Source organism: Haliotis asinina, chromosome 5 (genome assembly GCF_037392515.1).
Source record: "Haliotis asinina isolate JCU_RB_2024 chromosome 5, JCU_Hal_asi_v2, whole genome shotgun sequence".
Lineage (NCBI taxonomy): Eukaryota > Metazoa > Mollusca > Gastropoda > Lepetellida > Haliotidae > Haliotis > Haliotis asinina.
The window spans coordinates 5490344-5500450 of NC_090284.1; positions in this window are offsets into that span (position 1 = coordinate 5490344).

Here is a 10107-nt window from a genome sequence, read left to right on the forward strand (position 1 = left end):
TGGTGAATGTATGCCAAACCGTTATTGAGGACAACATTCTCCAACGTGGTGTAGGGTGACTGTATATAAGACCGTTACTGAGGACAACTTTCTCCAACATTGTGTGTGGTGACCGTATGTCAGACCGGTACTGGGGACAACGTTCTCCAACGTGGTGTATGGTGACTGTATGCCAAACCGTTACTGAGGACATAATTCTCCAACGTGGTGTATGGTGACTGTATGCCAAACCGTTACTGAGGACATAATTCTCCAACATTGTGTGTGGTGACCGTATGTCAGACCGGTACTGGTGACAATTATTCCAACACGGGGCATACTGACTGGATGCCAGACCGTTACTGAGGACATAAATCTCCAACATTCTATATGCTGACACTATGCCAGACTTTACGAATACGGATTCTGACCACTGTAATTCTGGTCTAGGGTAGACAACTCCAGCCAAAGAAATCTGTCCAGTTTGATTAGAATTGTTACATGCTGGCTTGGTTACATGTCAGTGTATTCGGCACTTGGGCATCTGTATTTAAGTTCCGAATTTTTGTTTAGACATGTAATTAAGGCGGCGATTCTACATTTTGATGTTGAAGACATGTATGACGTTGAGCATGCAATCTAGATTGGAAGAGGTGTGGCGTAGCGGGACTGGGATTTTATGTTGTAAGCTATGAGAAGGCTAATCGAATGATTTTCCAAGTTAGTAGATAAGAATATACATCTCAGAGACGCGTCGATCAAATTCAAGATCTCGCAATGATATGCTATATGTACACGGGATTGGAGGAAATAGCACTATGCATTCATCAACCCAACAACACATCTGTAGTGATACTGTCCCACGGATCAGAATAATCATTGACAACTATATATCAGCTGAGTGTGCCTACATAGAAATGAGAGAGATACGGAGAGGGGGATGAATCCTACCCCTCATCCTGCACGTGCAACTTGTTAGTACGGAGCATCTAGTACAATCCAATATTGCAGATGTGTTCACGCGAGACGTAAACCTCCACGATACGTCGCTAGCGGCCATTTATAGCACTTGTAACATCTGATTAGGTATCATTTCCGTGTTGAATTATAGTAAACGTTATGTTTGCTTGTTTATTAATTTCGTCCGAGTCCCCGTGGTTATCACACGTGGCTGTGACATGTAAATATACGAGGTGTCCCGTGGTGTTACACTTTCCCGAATAACAAGATAACCACCACCGCCGCCACACCGAGCAATGACGTTGACATTCCACACGTAACACACCTATCTGCATCTCCGCAGTAAGTCATCACAAAGTATTCAAACAGGTAACGAAACACCCTTTCCGAAATATGCGAATTGTAATTATAAAATAAGTGCGCATATTCCTCTTTAGCCTGCTGGTGTAAGATTTCTTCAGACGTCATCTCCATGTGTTCCGTCCTCTCTGTGTGTGAATTTAGTTTTACGCCGCGTTTAACGATATTCCAGCAATACTACGACTGGGACACAAGGAATGGGCTTCATACATTGTATCCAAGTGGGGAATCGAACCCCGAACTTTTAACTGGGCTACCCTGATGATGCATATGACAGGGGCATATCAGGGGCGGATACAGCTTCTTGGGTGGGTGCACACTATTGAGAATTTTCTCATTCTCTCTCTCTCTCTCTCCCTCTCTCTCTCTCTCGCGCTCTCTCTCTCTCACACACACACGCGCGCGCACGCACACACAAACCTGCTGGATCCGCCTATGCACACACATATTTACACAGTAAACAGATACTACGATGGAAAGTAAACAGATATTAGATGATATTGTAAAGAAACCGTTTACACACACATACATACAAACACATACATTACAGGGTAAACGGACACTATTTTCCGGAATAAGAATACGCTATATTATGGGGTAAACAGATCGTTAATTTGATTAACACACATTACATTTTACAGTAAATGGACGATCAGTTGTACAGTGTGTGAATTTAAACAAAGTATGGGATAATCCATTCTGGGGTGGTGATATTTGGAAACTAATTTGTATCCTCGTGTACGGTTTAAAAAGTATTACGATTCAAAGATTCGTTGTGCCCATGTGGCGAATCGAACCCGGGTCATCGGCGTGATAGGCGGACGCTTTAACCACTAGACTACCCCCATCTCACCACGGGACATTGAAACGTTGCTCGAGTCCTTCATATTTTCCAATCATTTTCCAAAAATTCAGCAGATTAAGAATGACAAACATCGACAGACCAATACTGCTGATGATAGACATCGATTTGGTCGCCCAAGGGAGACAACTGGCGCGCAGTACTCATTAGAACTGGACTGAGTAGTGTCTCTCAAGTTGGAGATGAGCATCTCAGTGCTGTAGGCCTTAGAGTGAATTGACAGACGATTCGTAACTGACTACAAACTTCTCCGACATCCATGCATTATTCCACAACTGACTGACCTTCATTTTACTGCAAGACGGCTTCTGTGCCAGGAGCGCCAGCACTGTACCAATCGTATTTGGGCAATTTTGGTTTTGGATTAATCAGTGTTTTAAGTGTGACGTAGACGACATGAGCGTTTAACTTACAGGATTATCCTTTGGGCGTCGCTCAGTAACGTTGTAGGGTGTGATTACTGAGGGTTGAAGACTACTTCTTGTAGGTTGTGTCATCGTGCGCCAACATGGACATCATCGTTTTGTGTTTGACGCTCACAACGCAAGTGTGACTAAGTGTGTTTAGTTTTACGCCGCACCCAGCAGTATTCCAGGTATATGGCGTCGGTTTGTAAATAATCGAGTCTGGACCAGACAATCCAGTGATCAGCAGCATGAGCACTGACCTTCGTAATTGGGAACTGATGACATGTTAGTCGCCTCTTACGACAAGCAGATTCACCTTTTATGGCAAGCATGGGTTGCTGAAGGCCTATTCTACCCCGGACCTTCACGGGTCCACAACGCAAGAACATACAGCGCATCTAAGAGTAGAACCTAACGATATTGACATATCTGCCCCTCGGTCCACATGTGTCGCCCATCTAACATGTCGGATATATCACCGTTCGCATCAACCGTACATTCTCGGGGAACTTGGTGCTGTCCTGAAGGAAAAATGGGATGGAAAGAATCAAGTTGACATCGGACATTTGATTCAGAGTACGTGTCGTCAAAACTAGCATTGTTTTGAGAATAAGGACCGATTCCAGTTATGTTAATGAGTCTGGGGTTTCATTTCAATTGGTGTGATTGATAGGAGAACGCTTTGGCCAAGATCTATCGTCAAATGAATTTCCACGACTAATGCAAATTTTAGTCAGATGTCCTTGTTTCACAATTAACTATTTTTCTCATTAAAGATAAAAATATTAGTAGTTGTGACACCTTTATTTTGAATTTCCCCCTTTTTATAGTATATGTAACAGAACTGAATACAACGTTTTCTCACACAAAGTTCGACGTAACAGAGCATAACTTGAGTCGAAAGTGTACATTCTAAATAACATACAGTTTAAGCAGTTAATGAACTTACAAAAAATCTTTTATTTTTCTTCATGTTGATTTGAAGATTAGGACTCGCTAAACCTTTTTGAATCAAAATGTTTATGTTTATGGTTTCATGAAGTGCCTGTATTCCACTGTAATTAGGTTAGTGTCGGCTTGTCCAACTGTGGACATCAGTTCGATTCCCTCATAGTGACCATGTACAAGGATGTTCTTCGCGCACTCGACCTTGATATTGTGGAATATTATGTCCCACACATGCACTCCTCACGTAAACATAACCCATTACCCCAGGCCTACGTGACACAAATACACAAACACTGTTCTTACAGATTGTTTAAAATATAATGTGAGATTTTATGACGAAGAGGCCATCAGAGCACAAGGATACGGAGAATAGTTCCTAATTAAGACATAAATATAGACGAGCGTACTGATTTATATCCCATAGCCAACATAAATCCGACAGCACTTCTATGCTTGTAACACAGTGTGTCTAGCCCAATCTAGTGAATAGAGCGTGAGGGTGGGATTTAGGTCGAGAAAGGCGGACGTACCTTCCTTCTCGTGATTAAGAAAGTAGTCCTCTGATATAAGGAAAACGTCACCACCCATACTGACTGACGTAATCGGGGCGTCGGCAGCTATTGGCTGGATGCCATGGGTAACCTCTGACCTATCGATGGTTCCACACCTCATTCAGAAAAGCCATCCATGATAACTTGGGCCAGTGAGAATTGTCACTTAAACATTCAAACGTAACCCCTGCGTCAATGAGTACAGTGGAATTTGGGTGTTCGGAGAAGGACTTTCCCAGACTTTGTTTGTTTTTAAATACAACACTTAAGATTACTTACTTTTTTATCTTGAGGAAGAATACATGACGCCCGAGACCGGAATCCCAAAATCTGTCCAGATATGTTGGCGTTGTCTCCTGCTCGGTGTGACTTTATTGCTCCGATACAATGTTACGAATGTCAAGTATGGCCAGATTTTCGTTGGGATCGTCGGTGTCCTTTTCCCGATAGTTTTTGTTTCCCTGCATTCATACAACTTACATCGAAGTATACGATCAGTAAGTACATACAGCTCAGAAGTATATCAGCCTGAGCTCGTGCATCCCACATTTTTTATGTCACCCACGTGGTAAGTCGTAAAGGGGTTACGTGACAAACCAAAATTATTTCACTTGGGACATAAACTTGATATGAAAGTGGAAGCTTGTTTAATATCCTATGAGTATCAGTCTGGATTCGTATATCGTACACCATAGTATCTAAGCTTAAACCCATGTATTGTACACTATAGTAACTCAGCTTAAACCCGTGTATTGTACACTATAGTATCTAAGCTTAAACCCAAGGATTGTACACTATAGTATCTAAGCTTAAACCCAAGGATTGTACACTATAGTATCTCAGCTTAAACCCACGGATTGTACACTATAGTATCTCAGCTTAAACGCATGTATTATACACCATAGTATCTCACCTCAAAGCCACAGATTGTACACTGTAGTATAGTATCTCAGTTTAAACCCACATATAGTACTTCATAGTATCACAATAGTCTGAATTCATGTGTTGCACACCATAATTCGTACATCATACACTACTGTATCACTTCCGGAAGTGGTTCATTTTACACAGTGACATATCTGAATGAACACTTACAAGTGACGGCACAGTACGTCTGTTTCACACGTAGTAAAATGTCTCAAAATGGTCGATAAGTTCGGATGTCAATAGCACGCATTCGTCTTGTAACTGTTTCCAGCGATGTTTGACCAAAGGATGATGATGATGATGATGATGTGATGATGTGATGATGTGATGTATGTCTCTAACAGGTACACCGCTACCAATCTTATCAACTGTTTTAAACTGTTGTTGGATATTGTGCACATGTCCTAATTGTACGACAAGTGCCCATCGTGACGCACATGCTGAGGTTAGTGAATCATTGTACGACACGTGCCCATCGTGACGCACATGCTGAGGTTAGTGAATCATTGTACGACACGTGCCCATCGTGACGCACATGCTGAGGTTAGTGAATCATTGTACGACACGTGCCCATCGTGACGCACATGCTGAGGTTAGTGAATCATTGTACGACACGTGAACCTCTGTCATCTCTGTCATATACATGCTGACAACAGTAAATAATAGCAATAGTTTCAGTGATCTTATATTTGTTTCTGATGTAGGATATAACGTTGTACACGCATATGCCTTCCCTACACGTGCACATGTTCACGTAGATCACGTATACCACGTATACCCGCACAAGACACCTGCAGCTCTGTCAACAGAAATAACTGAAACAATTTTTCTTGCACTGACAACATCCTGTTTTCAGTGAAGGTATCTACGTCACCAAACAGATTGAATGTCAGGACTGTTTTCGTGAGAGCGTGTAGTGGTATAAGGTTTCCTCCATATCAAGTGGTAATCAAGCATTTCGAGGCCCTAGTCAGATGTGAGCATGTCATCGAGTTTTCTGGCAAGTATGATGAACTTCCTTCGGTCTGCAGAAATCAGCCAGACGAGTCTACACGAACCACCATGTTATCCTCAAGCATCTGGTGGTTTTTTGCACTACCTATTGTTCGCACCTTAAAGACAAAGACGTTTGTGTTTATTTCAGTATATACCGCCCTGGCGTGTGCGTAGTTCTTAGTCATAGTGTGTACATGTGAAGATGGTTTGTCAGTATATCTCATTGTGTGTATATGTGTGGGTCGTTTGTCACTATATATCATTCTGTGTATATTTGTGAGTCGTTTGTCTTTACATATCATTGTGTTTTTACATTATGTATGTGTAAGTTGTTTGGCAGCAGATATCATTGTGTGTGATAGTATGTGTCATTTGCCAGTATATATCACTTTGTGTGCATGTGTGAATCGCATGTCAGTATATATCATTTCGTGTACATTTGTAAGTCGTTCGTTTCTCAGTACATATCATTGCGTGTGCATGTGTGCGTTGTATGTCACTATATATCATTGTGTGTGTGAGTGTGTGTGTGTGTGTGTGTGTGCGTCGTAAATCGTTCTGTGTGCATGTGGAAGTCGCATGTCAGTATTTGTCATTCTGCGTATATGTGTGCGTCTTATGTCAGTGCGTGTACATGTCTATATGTGTAAGTACTTTTTCGACTTTTGACAGAGACGGATCGAGGAACACTATTTTATTGTCACATTTTACTGGGAATCACCACTTTAAAATGTATTTGCCCAGATTGTGAGCATCTGTTTAAATACCCAAGCTATACGTGAAGACGTCAGTGGTTTGTTTACTTTTTTGAAACCGACGGCATGCATCGAATCTCCGTAAGCATTATCCAGCAGAATTATTAACATTAAAATCTGGAATCTGTCTGACCCCTTTCCATGAAATACCTGCTATAACATTTACGTTTCATATGTGACCCTTCATACTCCATCTGAACTAAGTCGTCTGCATATCATTGTTGCCAAAAATACAGCGGAGGTGATGTCATGAGCTATATTTATCTCCTGCGGAATAAAGTATTTTGTTTACCGCGATACGATGGAGTTCTTTCCTTCGGTAGATATTAACAGGCTCCGTTCGTCTAACGGCTTTAGCTGACATACTATCAAAGTTAAAATAATATTTTTTTGTCACAAATGTCTTGATCAAATGTCATGTTAATCGGAATTCTCAATAAAATAGGACCCAGAACTTCAGAATTTTATTTCCGATTACGAATCTGTGAACGAGGTCGCAGGCTATGTGATCCACGTGACGTTATCCCAGCCGTACAACGTTGTATCACAATCCAAATAGTGGCTGATCGCTTCTGATGATTGTTCCACTCATCAGTAAGAGCATTGCCAAGTTCTTGTCGTAGGGAAAACAAGGCGTCGTCAAAGGACGATTTGCATCTGTATCTGGTCGGTACGGATGCGGTCTAGTGACCACTTCTTGCTAACAATGGCTTCCTGAGCAGGCACCAACGGACATGACTTCGTGCTTTAAGCAACCCTTCCACATGCACAAATTTTGTACACGCGTTGGTACGTAAATGAGTAAACTCGGCTTAAATGGTGCGAAGCGTGCATACACTGTGCGGGGCTGCGTACAGTTGCGCAAAGTAACTTTTGAAATGTTCAAAATGTCTGGTACGCATAATCTTCGTGCCACTTGCGTGAAGTAGTCGTGAAAATTGCGCAACCTACTCCCAAATACAGCGAACGGTGCGTATCAATGCGTGTCAGTTTCCAGCCCTGCGTGCATTGGCCTGCTTTGATCACGAACTATGTGCAACATGGTCGCGGCAGATTGCTTAACGTTCATACCTTCTAACTTGTCCTGAAGTGGGCGTACGGGACTTGTGCATTGTCCCGACTTGTTCACGTGTTCATGGCACTACCAGTTCTCGCATAGTTTGTGCACGGCATGAACAGTTTGCGAATGTCATTAACTTGATACACATGGATTAGAACCTGTGTTGCTGAAACGTCATGGTCCACACTTGTGGTCACTATAGGACAGGATGTGACCATTCTTTCTTGCCAAAGAACAGCACCAACAGGAGAAAAGTAATACACAAACACACACACACATACACACGTACACACACACGACGGCCTTCTTCATAGCAATGAGCTTGCCATCGGCTGCCCCCAAACAGTTGTGGAAGTTCCATCTGCAACTAAAACCTTAAGAAACCTCCTCCCACTCCTCGTCAGTTTGGGGGCACCTGGGTACTTCGTGCTTGTGGACCTCAATGGTTTTGAAAACCTCCAGTAAGAACTTGCAGATTATACTAACTTCATCTCTAAGTTGTAATCCAGACTAGCTTAAGAATTACCAGTCGTGGGAAATTCTCGGGTAATGTCTGTATAGACTCTTGGATCTTCCTTGTGGTTGGACACCTGTTCTTTCTGCAATAACGGCTTGTTCTCTGGTGTTCAAGATCTTGTAGGTCCACAGCAATGCATTACGCTGGGGTGATGCCTCCCATTTTTACAGCGTGGCGTCAAGCGAGACAAAGTGGGGACAAAAAATACCACGAATGATTCACACATTCGCGAGGTGGATGTAGCAATGAATGCCCATGCTGGAACAATGCGTCCCTTGCCTACCGTGCCGTACACTACATGTAAACAATGCACCATCAATACTTTACCTAGACGTAAATATGTCATTGCGTGACAATGGGCGCCATTTTCGATCACGCATTGCGTGCTAAGTACATAACGTATGCGTAAACAGGACGCGAACAGAGCGCAAACTAGGCTTCGCGCTTTCATTCGTACCATCTAAATTACACGCATTTCCACGACAAACTACGCCTCAGTGCGGAATCAAAATTCGTGCAAGTGTCAGAGTGGCATTGTCTATGAGGAAATCTCGACCGATTGCTCCAGCATACCTCTCACGTGTACCTCCAGAATGTCATACCTTCAGGGCATACTTTCAGTTATCCTGCTTCGTTGGAGTTCGGTTATGTCAGCATGATTAAGTCTCCTCCATAGTGACATGAAAGGGTATGCTGAAATCCTGAACTCTTTGTCTATGGCACCCTTGGATACACCAATCTGTGAAGTCTGGAGAGTATTTTGATTCATTAGTGTAAGATCCGGAGCCCAGTCTGTCCAACTGATTTGCTTTTGACTCTGATCCTGCGAGTCAAGTCGGGTCGGCGGGATGTGAATGAATGATCTGCTTGGCAGGAGACCTGCCTCACCGGACGATTACGCTCTGTAGAATCTTATGGTGTTCTGCGGGTCATTACTTCATGCGGTGGCAGCCACGATATCTTATTGCGTGCACTGCAGTACACCAATATGTTGCTTGGCAATGGTTGTTTCAAACGTCAAGTGTTGACCCAGTTTTGTTCGCCCATCAGACGTCCAGGAAATATCAAGGTCTCTGATGATGTCATGCAACGATATTGTCACAAAAATCACGACAGCATGCGTCTGTCCATTCATCGTGAAATTAATATCTTATGCAACATGTATTTGGTTCTTGAGAGGCATTTAGAAGTCGGTATTCTAATATACGACAAAATGTTATGGATGTCAACTTCTCCGTCAGGTCAACTTCTTCTTTATTGTTTTCACAACGTTTCTGGGCAATTCCTTGCCCCTTCGCCAGGTTATCCACCTGACGAAAGGGCAAGGAATAGCCCACCTGACGAAGGGGCAAGGAATAGCCCAGAAACGTTTTGAAAACAATAAAGAAGTTGACATCCACAACATTTTGTCGTATACAACATGTATTTGTTTTCAGAATAGAGCTTGTTGATGCCCTCTTACGGAATTTCTTAATGGCACCAAATGGTTTGCCCCTTCCGGCATCAGCACGGGAAAAATCGTACACTTTAATCATCAACTGTTTCAAGTCAGCATTCAGCTTCAGTTTTCATCAGGCATGTGTATCCCGTGCACGACGATGAGATAGTGGCTGTTCTGTTTCTTCGGTTTCATCCCGCCACGACAGATAACAACTTTTGCGTTTTCAGTAATGATAGTTTCTTAAACAACTTTTTGGTGGAGTCCGGGAAATGTTCAAATATAGGATTATTAATAAATAATAAAATGTGCACTAATTATATTTATGTGACGATTTTGTACAATGA